The sequence below is a fragment of the Anser brachyrhynchus genome, assembly GCF_964034855.1.
Source record: "Anser brachyrhynchus genome assembly, chromosome: 14".
Classification (NCBI taxonomy): domain Eukaryota; kingdom Metazoa; phylum Chordata; class Aves; order Anseriformes; family Anatidae; genus Anser; species Anser brachyrhynchus.
In genome coordinates, this window is record NC_137709.1 from 16,596,289 (window position 1) to 16,617,991 (window position 21,703).

Sequence of the window (21,703 nt, forward strand, 5' to 3'; positions counted from 1 at the left end):
GGAGTGGCTGAGGATGGATGAGGAGAGCATGCAATATGATGCAGGAGGCCACAATTGAAAGGCACTGCCTGCTCCCTGCTTTTTTCTCTCTCAGCAATGACACTCAGGACCAGCACTTCTGAACACTACAATTCCCGGCATTGTTATCAGTGATCAACAGAAGATATAGCTAGTTATCACTCGGAGAAATGCTGGTTCATTTCCTTCAAAGAAAATAACCTAAGTGTAAGAAGTTTGCTGCACGGAAGCAACTGAAAGCAAAAGCATCAAGACAGCACAGCAAACAGAATGAACGTTAGCGAACATGCGCGTTTCCTCTCTTAGAAAAACTATTAGAGTGCTTAAATCAGGAGCACACAACATGACCCGGAAAAACTGCAGCACTTTCTATATACTCTGAACATTGGCACTAAAATGTTGTTCAACTTTGGCTTCCAATTATTAAACTTCTTTAAAAACAATTAAGCTTAAATATTGCTTATGTTCAATCATTGTAAGTACATTGAGAAAGAAACAGATACTTTATTTCTTTTTCTAAGTGCAAATATCTAGCACAGTCTGCAAGAGTATAATCAATTAGGAAACTGAAATGATGTACAGCTGCACTATACCCTCACTGAACACTATCAGTTGCATACACCGTAACTTAATTTTTGCGGTATTTATATTGACATGAGGCAACCATTTTGAGAGATTTTCTATTACAGTATCTAGAAACATGATGTGTAAACTATTAAAGAAACAATAATATTTTTTAATGCCTGATGATGAAACCTCGCACTCTTTATTTCTCAACAGATTTGCGTGTGCACACTCATTCACTTGCATGCCTTTTTAAAAATAATAAAAAAAAAACCACTTTGGTACCTTAGAAAGCACATTCACTGATAGGCACTTTAATTCCTCTTTTCCAATGGCTCCCCAAAATACAAGCATTTTCGACCTCTCTGTCACCTGATCTGCGGTCCTCATGCATCAGTATTGGGACTGGTGCTGTTTAACATCTCTGTTGGTGACATGGACAGTGGGATCGAGCGCACCCTCAGCACGTTTGCCAATGACACCGAGCGGTGCAGTGCAGTCAGCACACAGGAGGGAAAGGATGGCATCCAGAGGGGCCTGGGCAGGCCTGAGAGGTGGGACTGTGCGAACCTCATGGGGTTCAGCAAGGCCAAGGGCAAGGTCCTACAGCTGGGCCGGGGCAATCCCAAGCACAGACACAGGCTGGGCCGAGAATGGATCGAGAGCAGCCCTGAGGAGAAGGACCTGGGGTGCTGGTTGATGAGAAGCTCGACACCAGTCAGCAGTGTGGGCTTGCAGCCCAGGAAGCCACCTGTACCCTAAGCTGCACCAACAGCAGCGTGGGCAGCAGGCGAGGGAGGGGATTGTGCCCCTCTGCTCTGCTCTCGTGGGACCCCACCTGCAGCCTGCGCTCAGCTCTGGGGCCCAGCACAAGTAGGCCACAGAGATAATCATAGTGGCCTTCCAATGCCTGAAGGGGGACTACAGAAAAGCTGGGGAGGGACTCTTTGTCAGGAAGCATAGTGATAGGACCAGGGAAAGTGGTTTTAAACTAAAAGAGGGTAGATTTACATTAGATATTAAGAGGAAATTATTTACTTTGAGGGCAGTGAGGCCCTGGCCCAGGCTGCCCAGAGAAGCTCTGGGTGCCCCATTCCTGGCAGTGCTCAAGGCCAGGCTGGATGGGGCTGGTGGCAGCCTCTTACGGTGGGAGGTGTCCCTGCCCATGGCAGGGGGCTTGGAAGTAGATGATCTTGATGGTCTTTTCCATCCCAAGCCATTCTATAAATCTGTGATGTTGCAGGAAGTTAATTATCTTTCAAATCTCTTGGCCTTTAATCAAAGTCAGTGGACATGGTGAACAAGTTTAAACTTTAGGTTGATGAATTTGACAGAGGAGAAAGAATCATCTCGTAAGCTTTGTTACCACAAGCAGCAGCTAAAACACCTCAAGAGCTACTTCCCAGCCCTAATCTTTGTTAGTACCATCTTCAGAATTCATATAGAACAATATGAATCAGGCTATGTAAGACTAGCCTACATCTGCCAAGCTTTCCAACGTCACAAGCTAATGTGTACTTGATAGTGTATGATGATTGTGTCATCTGAGAAACACGCCAGCAAAAAGAGAAAGGAATGGGAAATAACATCCCCCAGATTAAGGTAAAAGTATCTGAAGAGAATCACTTAGTTCAGGTAGGCACACTTCATTCAAGTAATGTTAACAACAGAAGCATAGTGGCTTGAAGGGGAAAGGAGGGAGGCAAGTACTTCCTATAATGCAACATAATATTCAAGTAATATTAACAGCCCAATTTGCCCATTTCTACATGCATGTGGGGTTTCATATTTATAGAGTTTCTACTTGATTGTAAATAAAAGAAACATTTTACAACAAAACTAATTTTTACTTCCTTACACATTATAAAAGTCCACATAATTATATCTGTACAGTTCTTCTTGAAGTGGCTGGGAAACTATTTGTACAGAAAGCTGAAGCAACCAGGCCTGGAAAGAGTTTTCCACTTGCAACATCATGTATTTTAGTTTCTGCAGGATGCAAAGGTTAGCATTCATTTCTATTTAGCCAAATACATTAGTTTTTAACACACCTCTATGGCCTACACCTCAACTTCTCTCCAAACTTCTCATTTCATTCTCATTTAAAACATCCTAGTGCAAAGCTAACTTCTGAGTTGACACTCAAGTGTTTTTGCTGAAGTCTTTACAATCCTCAGTCTTTTCTTTTAATCTTCTTGTAATCAACAATGACAAGAATGATCTTGTTAACTTGTGAGTAAAAACAACCTTCAACCACTAATTCAGGAGATACTTCACATCCTGGTTGGAAACTTTTGCTTTGCTTTCACTGTTGTTTCTATATTTCCAAATTACAGCTGAACAATTTGCACATTTACTTACTGTCACAAGTGGTATTTGGATTGGCACAAAGATAGTCACATAGAGGCTTAACTTTTAATGCTTTACATTAAACTTTGGAGTAATCAAATGTCCTTTTAACTTTAACAAGCACTGTGAAATAAGCAACTCCACAGTCCTTTTTCTGAAAATTGTTACACAACTGAACTCTAGGCCCTGCAGTACCAATTTCAACGTAAGTCAGTTTTTGAAAACTCAGTGGAACATTTGTATTTCTTTGCAGAGTTTTAAGTTTTTGGCAACCTCTTCCAAAGAAGAATTACATCTTTCTTGATGGCTGCATCTTTACATACGCACAATGAAGATGTTTTTAAAGTTTCAAGATCAGTAAGGAGCTGTTTCATTGAAAAATTAGTTCTGTCTTCTATAAGTATAACAATAATGCAAAGACTTTCAATTAATTAGAAAATGAACAGCTTAGTCATACATCTAGTATGACTCCAGTAAGCCAGGAAAAGGCTTAGCTCAGGACCCACGGCTGACACGCAGATATAGGTAATGCCAGATATGTGACTGACAACTCATGGGAAATTTGAACAAATACTGACATTTTTGTCTATTGGACAAACAGTTGGGCATTTCATTTTAGTACAGTGTGCAATTCAGAGATTATTCATCAGAAGGAAACTAAATACATCTAAGACAGCACAACAGTAGCTGAACTTGAAACTACAGAACCATTATGTTGTAAGCACAGTGAGGAACAGAAGTGAGCCTCTCACCCCACAAACAATGGATGTTTATCATTTCTGTTAAACCAACACCAGTTTAAGGTATCCTATCAAACGTCTACCTTCAAATTAAATGTATTTTATCTCTATATAATAAAATAAAGTTGATATACCGTGTCTGACAAAAGAACACTTTATCTAAAGATTCTGATAGACAGAAAATCAAAATAATTCAAGCAACAAAATGCACTTTGTGGAAGTAGCTTATTTCACAGGGTAGGCTAAATGTATTTTGAGGAAGGATTATATTTTGTTTGGCAATTTATTTTATTGACAAAGCGTATTTCATCAGATATTGCTTCGCATTTTGTAGACAAATGCATGTTGTCATATACACTATTTCCTTTGGTGGATGAAGAGAATTTTTCCACAAATTCTAAACTTCTCTGGATTGCACAATGCATTCCACACAACAGTAGGTTCTACAGACGTCAGTATTAAAAGCTTATTTAAAATAGTACTTTTTTTTTTTTAAGAGTATACCATATATATATATATACACACACACACATATATATATATAAAGTGTCTTTTAGTATTGATGCATGTGTGCACTTGTGATCTCTCATAGTAATGAATAATCATTCTAGTACGGTCAAAATCAATATCTAAGTAATTTTGGGTTCCGTAATTCTAATTTATGCAGTAGTTTTACTGAAAATTTACCCTCAACTCAAAATGAAAATATGACAAGTAGAGTGGTAACTGCCAAAAACATGCATTCCTACCTTTTCTGAAGACAACTATTCTCACTGTTTTTTCTGAATTTTTTCCGTTGATTACAGAAGTGTCAATTCATCAGATAAAGAAATGGTTCTAAAATTATGCCAGAATCTAGATCCAACTTAAAGTGTTTAATTCAGATTGCTCCTAAGTTTTTTTTAGTTGAAAAAAGTAATGAAAAAACAAAACCAAACACACACACAAAACCCCTCTGTACAGTTAAAGTACATATTTTAACACCTATAATCACCTACTTCAAATAATTATCATTACGCATATATTTTCTGCCCTCTGTTACCAACTGTAGCAATTTCAAATTGAAATGGAATTAAACTCAAAACATGAAGAATTATGTCTTATTCACATTAGCAGTAAACTAACCAACTGTGATTAATTCTTCAAATATCATAGAAGTGGTCTTCATGAGAAGTCTGTCTTTAAAAATAGCTTGTGGACAGACATCAAGAAGAGCTGCAGAATTATCAGCTATTACCCTTAGCAGTATATTACTGAGAGAGTTAGAAAGACACCCACTTTCTGTGAAGCATTTGAAGAATTCAATCCATTAAATATATGTAGAACCACTGTTACTGAGTACACTAACTTCATCAAGTGACCTGGCTTCCTATCTCTACTTTTAACCAGTGTTACTCTTTCACTCCACTGATAAAATAATTAGTCATTGTCATTTCCTTCTAAATAAACTCCATCCTAAGCAAGTTAGCACACCCACAGATAGTAGCAAACAGCTTGCATTTGAAGCCTAAACACACAGAGAGCATAAAAGAAAACTTGAAATTCTGAAATACTCTAAGAATCATCTATATTTATTTAGAAAGAAGACCAATATATAAGCTATGATTTTCCAAAATCCAGGAAACATTCAGACAGGGGAATGTCTGAATCATTCCCTGTGTCTAGGGAACTGCAGCCTTTCAGTGAAGCGTAAAATATGAGGAAACGAACAAAAATTGTTTCATACTTGAAATGGCTGGATGGTCAGCAGGGGAGACATCAAGCAACTGAAGTTCCTGTTTTTCTTACCTCAAACCCTGTTTTTCTTATCTCAAACCAACTTACTTTTTTTCCACCTTGCAGCCATAAGCTTTCCTGCATTCCTGCAAACAACCACACTGGTAACTCTTACTTTTCCAAATGACTTCACGTGTTTTCTCACTGCTTGATTTGCGGCTACCATGAAAGAATTTACACCATCTCCTTCTTCCAAAAGAAGGCTTCCTACTCCAGCAATTCAACTAGAACAAAGAAGGTAACCTACCTAACCATGGGCAAGTTCCCATGAAATGCATAACCACAGATTTCATATACTTATTCTAATAATATTTATAGATGATGACGTTGGTAGTAAGATTTCAATTATTTAGCTACTCACATTTTATAGGATCAATATTTATTTCACATTGATTAAACCTATAGGAGTAACTATCCACTTCAGCAGCCTGCATCAGACAGAAGAATGTGCCTATGAAGAAGGAGAAATCAACTGCAGAAGCCTCTGATGCCTCCCTGCCTACACTACACAGCGAGACACCAGTTTGGTACTGGTGTAAAGGCCTCTTCCTTGTAATGACACTTTCTGTCATTTCTGTAATGCTGTTTCTGCCCACAACTGACGCAAGTACCCTCTTCTGAGGTCCTCTGTCAGATGCCTTGCCTCTTGCCCATGCACAGGAGTTACAGAAGACAATTATACCTATCCTGCCCCAAACTCTCCCCTCCCAGCCTTCCCCAAAAGCCCTTTCTTTACCTGCCTGTAGTCATCTCATCCCTGTGGAAAACTGATAACCAGCTCTGCTTCCAGCATGTGATATGAAGACTGTGCGTTTACTGCATCATCAGGAATGCAGTAATTCTATTTCAGACTACTCTGTGCGTCTAACTTGAATGCAAATGGTTTCCAATACTTCTTTATGAGCATGAGTGAAACCTAAGGAGGAGACCAGAGTATGGCCTGCTACCCAAAGCTCCCAGGGAAATGGCATTTGGGCACCTGCCCATCTGTCTGATGTGCTAGCCAGTTAAAACCATTACAGCCATAGTTTACTGCTCAGTGCTCCACCCAGCTCTTCCGTTCTTCTAGAGAGGGAAGTTCTCAGTGTTCTTGGCCCTCATACAGGCTGCAGATGGTCCTTTGGTAAAGCTTCTCAAAGCCATTTCTTGACGCCCACATGTGCCAGGAGGTAGAATTATGTAAAATTATTATTTTCAGGGTTGGAGACAGAGACAAAGAAAAAAAGAAAAGCATCAGGAAAAGTACAAATGGGATTAAAGGTGGTAGCATAGCAGTAATCCTCTTATTTTTTTTTCCTTCTCTAATTCGAAGTTTTGCTGGTCCTTGGAGTGAAAATCAAGCCAAAGCCTTCATTTTGTTTTTCCTGTTGTAATGCTGTCTGATTGCAGCATGTGTACAAGCAGCAGGACAGAACACCTCTCCACCAAAAAAAGCAAAACAAAAAAACAACCAACAACACAAGACATATAGTCCCTGGCAGCTCCCAGCTGCTGTGCCCGTGTGCTGCTGCAGCTCAGCTGCAATCATAGATTGGCTTGGGTTGGAAAGGACCTTCAAGATCATCTACTTCCAAGTCCCCTGCCATGGGCAGGGACACCTCCCACCACACCAGGCTGCCCAAAGCCCCATCCAGCCTGGCCTTGAGCACTGCCAGCGATGGGGCACCCACAGCTTCTCCGGACAGCCTGGGCCAGGGCCTCACCAGCCTAATAGTGAAGAGTTTCTTCCTTATATCTAATGTAAACCTACCCTCTTTTAGTTTAAAACCATTACTCCTTGTCTATCAAATCTATTGTATGGCTTCAATGTGCAAGTGCACTGAAAAAAAAAGAATAAAAAGATACTGAAATGTGTAAAAGGATTGACATAGCCACTCATTTCGTTGCAGAAGGTAATCAAATCAGTGAAAAACAAGCAGCCCTTTAGTGAACCCATACTCCTACCGATTTTATTCTGAGGCTTCACCTGTTTGCAAGTAGATCTCATACCTATAACCATGATCTTTGCAGGGACAGCAATGAGGCTGGTCCTCATATGTACAAAGGGTATAAATTAGCTTTTTACCACTCTGGCTACTGGATGCATTTCTCATTCCCAACCTGGGACGATGAAACACACCAACCCCTGTGGAAATAGACTTAGCTTGTGAAAAACAAGGCAAAACTGGCATCAAGTACTTCAGCTTTTTTCACGACAGATGGATGAGTATCTAGAAATTCCTTTTGCAATAACCTTACACACCTATAGGATCCCTTCTTGTTACTTTTGCTATCCCTTGCTGCTTGAGCTCCAGTTGAGCTTAAGCCTTCCCAATCTTGCCAATCTTAAAATACTCTTCCCCAATGCCATTACTAACCTCTGTGTTATAAACTAACTAGTTCACAATACCTAGAGGTAAGTTAAATGTTACACAGTAGTTTTCAAGCATGTGCGCAGGTCCATCCATGTGCAGTTAGCTCTAAATAACAGTCACTCGAGACTACGGTAATAGCAAAGGTCCTTCTGTTTCACTGCTGCAGAGCAAGTCTATTTCTTCTCTTGGTTTAAAGAGATCTGTTCCTATCCCGGTCTGGCACCCCTCGCTCATTCCTTTATATCTCTCCCTTACATGTGCCAGTATCTTGCGATTTAGGAGTGAATTCTTGGCCCTACATGGTGCAATTATAGATCAAGAAGCTCTTTTGAAATGAAATAATTTTAAATTATAAAATTCTCCAGAAAAATGCATAGTAATTTAACTAAGAGCATCACAAAGTCCGTATTTATATTAATTCTACATTTCATATTCTAGATTGACACACAAAAATATGTATTTGTAAGGACATGCATATTTAGTCCTCTGTCTTCAAGGCAAATTCTCTGACCATCTGTTTTCAAGTTGCAAATTAAACAAAACATTAGGTGCAGAAAGCAATCCACAGTGGTGAGGCCTTGACACAGGCTGCTCAGAGAAGCTGCGGATGCCCCATCCCTGGCAGTGCTCAAGGCCAGGCTGGATGGGGCTTTGGGCAGCCTGGGCTGGTGGGAGATGTCCCTGCCCATGGCAGGGGGTTGGAACTGGATTGTCTTGAAGGTCCTTTCCAATCCAAGCCGTTCTAAGATTCTATGAAACCAGAAACAGTCATGCTTACTCTTGTCTCTGTTGCATAAAAAGATCACACAATAAATGCATTGTAAGAGCTGATGGATTATAGCTCACCTAACCAGCACAGGTTAACTAGATAGCTGTATTTCAATATAAAAAAATGCCAATTGTTGCATGTCCTGTTATTATAATGAAAGATCTTGGCAACAATTAATAGCTACCCAATCCACAGAAATTGCTTTCATTATATTTGAAGCAGCTACTTTCTTTGAATGTAATGACTAAGAGAAAAGAAACAGATGTTTCTGTTGCTAAGGAGATTGGATAAAAAAATGAGATAAAGCAAATATTTAAAATATTTTTAAAAGGAAAATTTGTTCCGCTTGGATTTAACTACTTGCTTTATAACCAGCAGCACAGTCAGCTATCATATAACAAAACATCAGTGTGCTTCTTTTTTTGCATTGTGATTGTTCTACTGCAATATATTCTGCATATTTATTCTGGGATAACATAGCATAACAAATGAAGATGCCTGCACACATACACCACCATATCCACGTCTTGAGTAGCTGCAGATGCTCATTGTCAAAAGCGGATATCTGCATAATAAGCTAGATTTCTGCTAAAGTGAGGGAAACTTCAACTGTCCGTGAAATGTGCCACATTACTGTTATAATATAGCTAACAATAAAAAATAAGAAGATGCAATCTTGTAAAACAAAAAAATCTAATACTATGCAAATTGTTTTAATATATATATTCACATTATTATCATTAACATTGTCTTATACAAGCACGGAACTGATTGCCAGGGGCTATAAAAAGCTAGGTCAGTAAAGACTTGTATGAAGTAAAGCTGCTTCTACTAGCACATTTAGTTAAGCATGTGCAGCACTTCTCTCTTAAGGAAAATATAGAGCAATGAGGAAGTAGGAAGTGACCACGTTTGTAATCTTAAATCAAACAAGCCTTTACTAATCTTAAAAACAAATGAATAGATGGCTACATTTTAAGCATTCAAAAACCTTCCATGTCTGAAACCTTGAACTAAGTTTTCCATTTTAAAAGTTTATGTCACACATTTAAAAACCACAACTGTAAAACTACCTGTAATTTTTTGGAGATAACCTCTTTATTTGTGTACAGAACACAAGTTTAACACCATTATAGTCACAAAAGGGTTCTCACCAGGATTAATTCACTACATCTGTGGCAATCAGCAATAAACCCATACTGATATTTTGTACTCTACCTCCAAAATGAACTGAGCAAGTAAAACAAGACAGGCCTCAAGAAGACAAGATTATATCCATCTGCCAGTAAAACAGATGCTCCTAAAGGAACTAACTAAATAAAATATAAATCCAGTTATATTGAGTTATTCTAAAAAAATATAATAATAATAAAAAAAAATCTGCTGAAAACCAGTTTGAAGATTAGGTATATTTTATAGTGTTTTTTTTTGTTGTTGTTTCTGAGCATGTAAGACAATGGAAGTCATAGCGTTCCTTCCACTTCAAGTCACTGTAAATGTACTAACATAATGAGAAAGGTTTATGTAAGTGACAGACTTGTATAAGGCACAGTGAAACAGAATAAATAATTGCTTGAGGACAACCAGCAAACCACAATCTTCCCTGCATTCAACTTCAAATTTAAAAGAAGAGAAGTACAGAACACAAATTATTTGTGTTATGAATCACCTCGCCTCATATACCTATTGGAATCGCAGCAGTGCTACAGTGCAGCATAATCTTGTCACTCTCCAGTGCCCTACTGACATGTTTTTCTTGTGCATTATTAGCACCCTTGGAGGACTCCCTATTACTCAAAACTGATTTATTCTTGAAAGTTATCTCGCTCACTCTAATATCTCCTTTCCTGCAGTCAATAGCAGCCATCTCCTGGATGACATCTGAGCCTGTTTTCAGGCTTATTGTAACTGATTCATGTCCCAGCTTCAGTGGCAAATATATACAGCTGTCAGATGGAGTACTGATGGTGGTAGCTCTTCCTGATACCAAAATGTCCGTAAGCATTGAACGTTTTGATTTCTCACTGTGATGGCAGTTTAGCTCTACATACTTTCTTTCTAGAAAACCTGATTTTTGGAGATCGTTTCCAAGCCAATATAGCTTGCCTACAAAACCTGAACTTGTAATTCGGTGCCAGAAAGATTCAGAACTGGAGTGAACTTTATAAAAGGCATTCAAAGCTTAATGAACCAGTTTATACCTGCTACTTATATAAACACAAACAGCTCAATGAAAAACAAAGGAAAATTGTGGACAGAAAATTTCTACTTAAAAAGTTTTGCTTCTCCTTTTTTTTCATTTTTATTTTTTTTTAATTAAATACACAAAAATAAGCTGCTCATGAGGGCGAAGGCCTGGACTGGAATGAATGCAACTGAAAAGCAGCTTTATCCACTCATTCCTCACATGTTTGCTCTATTCCACCAAAAACATTTATCAGACACCTACACAGCCATACCACCTCAAACTCTAGTCTAAAAGTAATTACAGAGGTTTCCTTCCAAGAAAACATGCTGACTGCAAACCTTTTCCTTTACATAAGCTAGCTCTGAAGTAGCTTAGATCAGGATTCAGCATCACGCATGAAGGGTTACATCACCCTCAAGCATGCAGAATTTCTGAAATTGCACTGAGTTTCCAGTGAGACTTAGAATCGGTTCCACAAAAATCTACAATTCCTGTACCGACAATTCAGCACTGGCAAGGAACAGAGAAAATCGTACATAAAGGAGAGAAGAGTTAGTCAAGGAACACCACAACTAGAATTTGATACTCTTCTTCCTGCCAGACGCTTGTAGCAGGTTACACAGAAGAATTTATTAAGCATCATCTGTAATGAGCTATAACGTTTCTTTGAGCTCTCCAAGGACAGCCACGCAGTCATTTCTGAGTTTGTAGTCAAGATCTGTCCATGTTGGCTTCTCTTCAAGAAGTAGTCAGATAGTTACTCTAATATTTTTCTCAAGCTTGCATTTTAGGTCAGCCTGAATAGCTACAGCATTTTTCCACCATGTTTTCACCCACAGTCCCATATTTCCATTGAAGCAAAGATACATTTTCTTTTCTTACCTTATGACATATATGAAAACCTGCCCTTAGTTTTGTAAGTCAAAGGTCAAAGCTTATATTTATTTGCAAAGGAAAAAAAATCTTAAAGCTCAAATCCACTTAAGTATATTAAAAAACCTACAAATTATAAACCTTCATGGAACAGAATGCAAATATTTCTATTAAAATCTGTACTTAACTCCAAAGGTAATCCGTACAAAATACTGAATACTATCAGCATCTTTTTATCAACATTCAACTTTGCATGTTACATAGTAATCAATCAAAAATCCAGAGTTTCAAACATCATTATCTTATTCTTATTTAACATTTAGGAAAACTATAAAAATACAAAATTATTACTATCACAGCCTTTTCAGCCCACATACTCCTATCTACAGTCCACTAACATGTTTTAAGATACAGTAATCCCTGTCTTTATCTTGTTTAAAAATCATTCTAGACCTACTGTTTTGCGTAACTTATTCCCATTTCTCATTTATTTGATGAAAGCCTGAATCTATCCAAAATAAGATTCCATTTCTCATCTTTTCATGCAGGACTTGAGAAACTATACTGTTTCATTTATTTCTTCAAACCAAATATTGTGTCTTCAGAAATGCTTATAACTAAAGTTCTCTCCTAACAAGTATTTTTGCAGTGCTAAGGTCAATGTGTGCCCAATGTGTGTCCTACTACATTTGAAGTTATTCCTAATACTAAACAAGTTAAACCCCACTAGCATCCCACTAAAACTTCACACCAAAAGAAATCTAAGTAAATAGTACTTTTTTTATTCTTTGGAAAATGTTTTTCTAGAAGAGGTAATTGGTGATCTGCAAATGACTTATAAAACCTTGGGTAACAACTTAATTCTACTTCTGTAATCATTATTCATATTACAATGATCCATTTTAATTGAATATATACCCTTGTTCTTCCACCATGCCGAAGTACTGCTGATAATTAAAGGAAATGTCCATTTTACTTTATTCATTTAAATAGAAATTAAACAAAAAAAAATCCCATGCATTGCTTCTTATTAGAGATGCAGATCTTAGGCTGAGGGGGAGCAGAAATGGGAGAATAATGCTGAAGCAATACTGATTTACTGGTTAGTTTATAATTTAGAATAATTTGCTCTAAATATTTTTTATGCCTACACAGGATGGAATTTTCTCTTCACTGCCAGAAGGGTAGCACAGAAAAAAAGATCAATAACAGAAGTTACATTGGTTTTGTGGTTCCACTTCTGAGTGCAAATATTTTATTTATCAAGTTGTGATTGTGAGCTTGCTGATTAGGAAATAAAAGACAGAGCTACTCAAAAACCCAAGTATAAAAAAAATCAATTGAAAGGAAATAATTTTCATAAGGGAAGGATAAGAGCATACTTAAAAATAAAACTGTTTACAAGACTACATATTTAAAGAATAAAAGCTTTTTCCCCCAAACCTATTAACTAGTATTTCAGCAAAATGATACATCTTTAAAAGATCCAAAGAACTGCATTTACACAATCTTGTAAAATACCTAACTGAACATTAAGTGTAAATTTGGAGCACAAGCATCTTCAAAACTATGTCTGTATTATAAGGAATACCAAAAATGTTCACATGCAAAGCTCTGTTAGCTCTGTTTAAATTGTCACTATGTAAATTCTGTCAAATAAATTTGATACTAGTGGAGCTTGGGGTTGGGCAAGGTGGGTTTTTTGGGGGGGGGGGGGGGGGGGACATGACATATGTTTCTCCCCCCTTCCCCCAGGAGCCTGAAAATTTAACCATTACGCAAAGAAGTAATCCAAGCACACTACAGATGAGTAACATCTCTCTCAGAAGGTACCTCCCAGTAAGCGGCCAAACCTGCTCCAAGATAGGAAGGTGCCTGCCTCTGGCAGAAGTGGCCCGGACCTCAGCAGAAGCCACGCAGGCATGACTGCGACCCACAGGCTCAAAGTAGAGCACTGATGTCACTGAGGGATGCTGTCACTCAGATGATCCACAGACATTTCACTTTGTTCACATGCTTTTGTTCCTTTTACAAGTCATTGGAAACTAACAAATCAAACATGGTAAAGAGAGACATGTAAGCCTGATAGTAGAAAGAGGGGTATTTTCGCAATATTCTCAAATACTTTTTGTTACTCATACCACTGTGAGTTTACAGAATGTTTTTAAACCACACAGAATATTCTCTTAGCAGCAGCCCTAAAAGTGCAAAAACTCTTGCACTCTCCAGGCCCAGGACTGAGAAGAGCACTGAAGCTGTCAGCGACTGAGAGGCTGTTTGCTTCCCACTCCCACTGAAGAAGGGAATTTATAGTCAAGAGGCATAAAGCTAACAAACAGAATCCCCCTGTGAGAAGAAATCCAGTAGGGTTTTGTTCAAGAAGTTGCACTTCTTTTTTATTTAATGTAGCTACTTTCTAAAGGCTTTGATCCACCACGATGGGATGATAACAGCCTTTGTTGAGTAATAACAAAAATAAAAAAACAACCCACAAACCTAACGAACATGCTGAAACATTGATGTCCCAGCAATAGCCTCTGAGTAACACAGAAGATGTCAGAGAAGGACACAACAGAGGGAAATGAGTCCCAAGATTTGTCTGGGAAGTCATGGAGAGTCTTTGTCATTTGTATAAAGAACAAGTGAAAAGGCAGAAACAGGCAACGCTCAGAGGCTGGACAAACAATACAAAAGGGAAGTAATTGAGAAGTTGCTAGTGCTTCTTCAGCACACCAGCAAGTGCACAGGAACACAAATTTAATGAGACAAAGAATGCACGGTACTGGTTCACATTGCAAGTCAACTGCAGAGCCTATGACAGGCTGAAAACCAGAGATGTTACCAGCACCCAGGGTAGAACCCAGCAAAAATTCACAACCCCAAAACCACAGCTAAGTTAAGGAAAATTTATCATGGCATATAAAGGGAGAATATTTCCCTCAACCCCAAGGCCCCAGAAATAAAGCCCCAAACCCACTGAAGTGATACACTGTGCAATCCACCTGTGGTACTTAGATTTTTTCCCTCATCCTGGGGGCCCATGAGTCATGTTCTCTAAGCTGGAAGAATTGGTGAAAATCCTCTTAAGCAACTATTTCACAAGGAAAATACTCTGCTCCTTGCAACCATCACAACATTAAGCTCACTTGCCCTAGCATTTGTCTCAACTCAAATCAAACCCATAGCAAAAAACGCAGCCATGCCATTGAGAGCACTGGGAAGGAAATTCTTTTTTTCCTCACTACCAGAAAATCCATTCCAAAGCAAAGCACAAAGCAGCATGCAGGATCTAGCCACCATTTGGAAGGGTTTAAATGGACACATTTGCATTTTTGCTTACTACAGGGAATTATGAATGTGATTTCACATTCAGCTTTACTCATGACCTGCTTCATGACCTTGGGAGATTACTTGGTGTAATTTAGGTTCCCCCATAAAAACAAACAAACAAAAAAAACCACAAAGGCAACAAACCAACCAGCCTTACCTACACAAAATGACAGCAGGGGGATTTTGAGATTGAGTTATCGGGTGTTTTGAAATTTTCACAGATGACCTAGTTCTGAGGACCTATTTCTGCAATCTTTTCCAGATAAACCGCAGTTGAGTTGAGAAACACAGAGCTTCTGGACCAATATCCTTTATCACTTAGCATTTGTTCTCTAGGAATTTGGTATGAGAAGTATTTGTCAATTTGTTCTCTGATTATCTGAAGATGGGCTAAGATGATCTCTTAAAACAAACATGAGATTTTACAATGAGTACGTAGATTTTACGAGTATGTAGAGTTTACAACGAGTATGTAGATACATTTGCAATAGTAAAAACAATTTTGGCAATTACCTATTTCATTTTTACCTATTTCATTTTTCTAATTATACAGCACTGGTAGAAAACTGTCATGAAACTCAGACTTGCTAAAACAGAAAAAAATAGAAAAATAAAAACCAAAACCCCACCAGATTTTTTTTTCTTATTCGTATTCATACACTGAAGCTTTTCAGTTTTTCTTGTTTTAATTTTCTTTTGCAATATTATTTTTTTAGAATTCAGAGACACAGGCTCTTAGAATAATTTACTTCTTAAGTAGGGAGCATGAATCTTAATAGTGTAAAAATTGAAGAAATACAGACATGGAGTCAGAAAATAATCTTTTAGCAGAACATATATGACAACCACCTCATCTATAGCAAACAACATACAAGAATGCGCTGACTATTTCAGTGTAAGTGAAAGAATTTGCCTGGAATTTGGTGCCTGCCATATCTAAAAAAATCTGTTTTTTCCATGCTTTGAAAGAGATGTGATAGAATGAAAAACATTATATTAAATGAACTCCAACTAAAAGGTTTATTTTATAAGAGGCATAGCTTAAAAACAGGTTCTTAAGCAACACTGCCACTGAATTAAATGGCCTGAATAAGAATTGTCAGGTGTATTACAGAAAAAAAAAAAAAAAGAAAACTACCTTGGTAAAATTAAAACCACAAGAGAATAAAGACCTCAAAAAAAAAAAAAAAGCAGCTTTAACTTTTTATGGGAATCAATCAACTGAAGGTTATATTTCTTTTCCTCTTGAGGCTATCATAAGCAAGATAGCCTTCTGTCTCTGCAGGACGCATTGGGATAGTTTGTTACTGTATGTAATTATATGAATTCCCAGAGCATATGTACAACATAATTAAATTATAGGGTGTCTTGTGAGCATTGTGTCCAACAGTTACAGACACCACAAAGTAACAGACAATTTGAAAGGTCCTTTTTTCTTGATCTTTTCTTTATACAACACATATTATAGGATATACAGATTTACAACTTGATGATATGCAGTCATTTATCAAGACAGAATAGTTTTTGTTGTGTTAGGAATCTGAATAAAATACACACACAAATGAAGAAAAATTCGTTTGATGCCAGGAACAATAAATTCCTAACATCCTCATTTGATCCTCAATTTGTCAGGATGGGCAACTCCCGCAAATGTAAATCTAGGTAGGTAGGAAAAAGGTGTATTTCTTCTTCTGAAGCATTCTTAAGTAATTCAGTTGGGCTGGGAAAGACTGAAGTAGATTCTGTACAGGAAAAGTGCTGGGACAAATTGCTTTCCTCTACAAAAAAAAACCACTTTCCTGCAGAGATCTAGAAAGGCATTTTTCAAGCATAGATGGAAGCACTTTGGTCAACAATATAAACACATCTCAGAGCAAAACAACATACAAAATTGAAGTTATGACTACTCACTGAAAGGAGAGATCAGCAATGCTCTGTTTTGCAGTTGTTCTGGGTGGTGTCTTCAGCTGACCAGGTGAGAGACACTTCTTAATTCACTTGGCAACGAAAAGCAAGAAGGATCTGTCAGAAGAGGAAAAAAAAAAAGTTGAATACTAGTGATAAGCAAAGACTTCAGAAGTATTTTGGTACTTACGTCTCACAGTTTTTAAATACTAAAAGGGCAACAAAATCTACCTACATTGGGATATCAAAATTCATCTTTTAGAAATATCTTTTCCTTATGCCTCTCATTCTCCCTCTCCCCCCCCCCTCCAATCTACATAGACACACAAGCAATCGGTTTGGGTAGTGTTTTAAATTTTACATTGCTCAAACGAACTGGTAAGAATTGATCATTTCCTCTCAACTCCTAAAAGAGAAAAAGGCATGATAATCCTGTCAGTAGTCCTCAAACCTTTAAGATCAAGACATTTTTTTCTTTGGGTATCTTTACAGAACTCTTAAGATGACACGACTCCACAGACCACTTGTTGCTTCCACTGTCAATTCATGCTCTTCTTTTTCAGTCTGCAACCCCTTATACCACCTGTTGGTTCCCACATTTTGTTCAGAACTTTCATTATCCTCAAAAAGTATTTCTGGAAAAGAGAAATTACCTAACATGTCCACAGCCTCAGCAATTGCTTTATTTTTCATCTGGTCAGTTGGAACCACAACTACTTGTAAGATTACTTGGAAAAAATATGTTTCACCTTTTATTTTGAAATCAAGCAGTAAGTAATGGTGAAGAAGTGATTGGTCATTCTGCCTAATAAACTCAAACAGTTGATAAATACCCATTCAAAAACTGTAACAACACCACTGGCTGCAGGTGGGAACAGACACGCAAACCATCAACAAAAGAGCCAAATATTTCATAAATACGTACAAAAAGCCTATAAAGACAAGCTAATCCTTCCAACTATTATGCATGCAATTTTCTTTTAACATTGAGAGTATTTAACACTGCCAGCTTTATCTATTGCTTTCACTGAATTTAAATTAATGGTACTTATTTTTGGTTAAAATAGAAGCTTGATGTACTAGCACTACTTAACTGCTGAGGTCTATCTCCCTGGAAATGAATAGGCATAATTGTATTTCAGGCCAACAGCTTTCCATAAAGCATCAATTATTTAAATAAGACGAAGAATTCGATACACTTTGTACATTAGTATCATGCAGAATCTTTAAGGCCAGAATCACGGCATAAGATCCTCTAAGAATATGAATCAATGTGAAACAAACAGTGCTTTTAATTTGCAAATGCAAAAGCTGAAATATAGATAACCTTACTAATTAGGGGTTGGAAGGCAGTCTTTACTTTCATAATCTCCTTATTTTCACTATTATGCTTACTTTCTTTTGTGCAATCCCATGAACCTATGCCTCAATGCAAATTATACTGCTATTACATACCTACTGCTTTGGTAATTCTGTGCTATTTGGAGTATTTACTTATAATTTCCAATTCATTTATACCTTCCCTGTTTGGGTATCACTATTTCAGTGACTGTTTACTTTGGAACAGAAACATTTGTAAGAGCAGTATCAGGTTACACTGAGATACAAACGCTAATAATCTACCGAAAAAATAAATAAATAGTGAGCATTAAAATCCATCATTAATCAGATTTGAGCAAAAACTGTCAGAGGGATGAGTAGGATCATGTTTTAATCCTCAAGAAAGACAACATTATATGGACTGAACGCTCCTTATGACCAGGTGTCAACTCACAGAAAGACACACGGCCACTGCCAGCTATGCAGGAAGCATTTTGACTTGGAAGGCCAAAAGGAATCAGTGCAGGCAGCACTGCCCAGTTGGCCCAGGAGGCAGTGGTGCTGCTGAGCCAGTGCCTTCAGTGATCAGCAGCCACCAGGTCCTCGCGGCTCCGTGGTGCCCAGAGGTGGCCACCACACCTTACGGCTCCATGGCTCCCAGAGGTGGCCACCAGGCCCTCAGGCCCTCATGGCTCCATGGTGCCCAGTGGTGGCCACCAGGCCCTCAGGCCCTCATGGCTCCATGGTGCCCAGTGGTGGCCACCAGGCCCTCACAGCTCCATGGTGCCCAGCAGCAGCTACCAGACTCTCATGGCCCCATGGCAGTCAGTGGCAGCCACTGGGCCCTCACGGTTCCATGGCACCCAGTGTTAGCAACCCGGAGCCTGTGGGCACACTGGGCTTAGCTGCTGCTGTCACATCTGCTCTTGAAGAGAACAGCAGCTGTGGGATAAAAAAGGGTTAAAACTCTGAAATAAGACTAAATCAAGTGCAGATTTTTTTCCAGAACATCCACCGTCTTGCAGGAGATTTAAAAGCATTTGCCTTGTTCTTTTTCCTGCATTGACTCTGTAAAAACCTTCAGTAGTGCCGCAACTGTTATTTTCAATTTCTCCTTTGGCTTGTTTAGCATGTGAGAGGTCAAAAGAAAGATGAAACAGTCTTGCTATAACTGAATAAGCAAACAACAAAAAAGCCATTCAAAATCTATGTAGTAAATTAATCAGGTAACAAAAATAAAAGCAAGTTCCTTGTTTGATTATATTTTTTTTTGGTCAGCGACTTGTTGCCAAGACTAGGTAAGAACGCACTCTGACAAGTTCAAATGCATCTCTAAATTCTAACAAATACTTTTTTTACCTTGATGTTCCTTCTGTAAGAGAAGAAGCAAGAAATATTTGTGTACAGCTACCAGCATGTGCAAATAAACAAGACCAACCAAAGCAGCAACAAAAATAGAAAGGATGGAGCTGTTACTTTCAAGCTTCTCTTAAAGTAATAGTAGTCTTAAAAAATAATTTCAACAGATACCATACGTATACTAGCATTACAAAAAATATTTAAAATAAATTTAAGAACGGGTAATTTTGTCAACTACCATTCTTTGTAACTGTATTGTCAGTGCCCAGGTGCAAAAATGTCTGTGAGGAGAGGCCAGGGCTGTCCTGAGCTGGGCACCACCAGCTCTGGAACATTCCAGGTGGGTTTGGAACATTCCAGCTGGTTCCAGAACATTCTGGCCAGTTCTGAAAATGTTCCAGAATCTTCTAGAATGTCCCAGCCTGTGCCTAAATATTCCAGAATGTTCCACCCAGTTCTGGCCTATTCCAAAACGTTCCAGAAAGTTCCGTCTGGTTCTGGTCTATTCCAGAACGTTCCAGCCATTTCCAGATGGTTCTGCAAAGGCCCCACTGCAGGACTCTACTACAGTGGCGTTTCCACATGAACATAATCCTTCACTGTTTTAGTGAAAATCAAGAACATGCTAAGATTTATACATGTAGTTTGCTGCCTTTTTGTACTGGGAAACATACAAATATTTACCACACTTTGGCTACTTCCCTCTCTCATTTATGTTTCAGCTAATACCAACAGTGCTAGCTCCCACAGTAACAATCCACCTCATATGAGTGCAAGAAAGGTTAATTAAAGACAGTTTTTAAATTACTCTGAGTGCCACTGGAGTAAGTGATATAAAAATCCATACATTTACTACAGGCTGCAAGATCTGATGATCCTTTTAAAATAACCCAGCAGTACTATTGAGATGGTATTTGGCATACTTCATACTGTTGCTTTTCTTGCCCTTGTTTATGATTAATTAATGAGTTGTGTTTCTTAGATGAAGTTTAGAGATTACACGCTCAATAATGACAGAAAGGGAATAGCACAGCTGCAAGCATGTAAAAGCCAGGTAATTGCAAAATCTACACTAACACACAAAATTTGTATTTGGTCCTGGCTAGTACATACTTAACGCTGCAGTATTGTATTATTTATTTAAGTCACTGGATCACTTAGTGCAAGGCACTCACCCACTGAGCATCACTAAAGCATTTTTCTGCTCATTTTGGAAGTCGCTGGCCCCACGCCAGGCAGCTGCCTCCATGACTCATCGCTCCCCTGCCTCCAACCACTAACGACTCCATTTGCGCAGCACCTGAGAGGCGACCATTCTCATTTAATTGGCTGGGAACTTGGCACAGAAAGATTGAAGGCAAAGCGTTCGCTAACACCATGTGCCCAATTTTTGTAGTATTTAGCATTATGCAGCATTTTGCATGCTATAGAACAGCTCTAGGTGCCTTCAGCCGTAGCTGATAACAATAAATATATTTATAAATTAAGGTATCCGTATCCGGCAAAAAAGGAACAAGTAAGCATTTAGTGACTACACCACTGTTTGTTTAATGCAGTATCTACCACCATGCAGAAGGCTGTGGGATGCAGATTTCAGCTCACCTCGCCCCTTAACGCTGCAGCCACATGAACCCAGCAGCAGCGGCACTGCTAGGACAGGCAGCTCTCACTTCTCCCCAGCCACCTGCTTACAACATCTCCCCTTCAGGGGATGGGGCCGGGACGGGAGCTGCTCCAGTTACTCACTGAACCCCACTGAGCATTTGATCAAAAAGCTCTGGTTTCTTTTGTTTCCTCTCCCCACAGTTTTAGTCTTTTATCAATTCTTTACTCTAGCTCAGTGCATTGCCACGAAAATACATACACCAGCAGACAGGGCTGGGGTCAGGAATGAGTATATAGGAACGTCCTGGCCAGGCACTGATCCTTGGACTGCAGAGCAAGACAACCAACGTCCAACCACTTACATGTAACATCATCCCCTTCCTGAATACTTCTTTCACTTCACCCCAGCAGCCAACAACAACAACAAAGTGATCTTACAAACAGCTTTGCAAGTCTAATTAATTCTTAGAGAGCATCTGCTCAGAACGCTGAATAAAGCAAGTGTCCTGAGGAAAAAGACTGTATCATCATCAGACTTCAGCCAAAGGCCAGG

General features: G+C 38.6%; 1 protein-coding gene across 40 annotated transcripts in view; it reads right to left on the reverse strand.

The window, feature by feature from the left end:
• TENM2 (teneurin transmembrane protein 2) overlaps positions 1 to 21,703 on the reverse strand; it is a 1,469,731-nt gene that overhangs the window by 585,514 nt on the left and 862,514 nt on the right. For all 40 annotated transcript variants that reach the window (XM_080555516.1, XM_080555559.1, XM_080555513.1 and 37 more), the window contains one exon: positions 16,873 to 16,983. The gene's annotated coding sequence lies outside the window, so the exon portion shown is untranslated. The remainder of the gene's footprint in view (positions 1 to 16,872; positions 16,984 to 21,703) is intronic.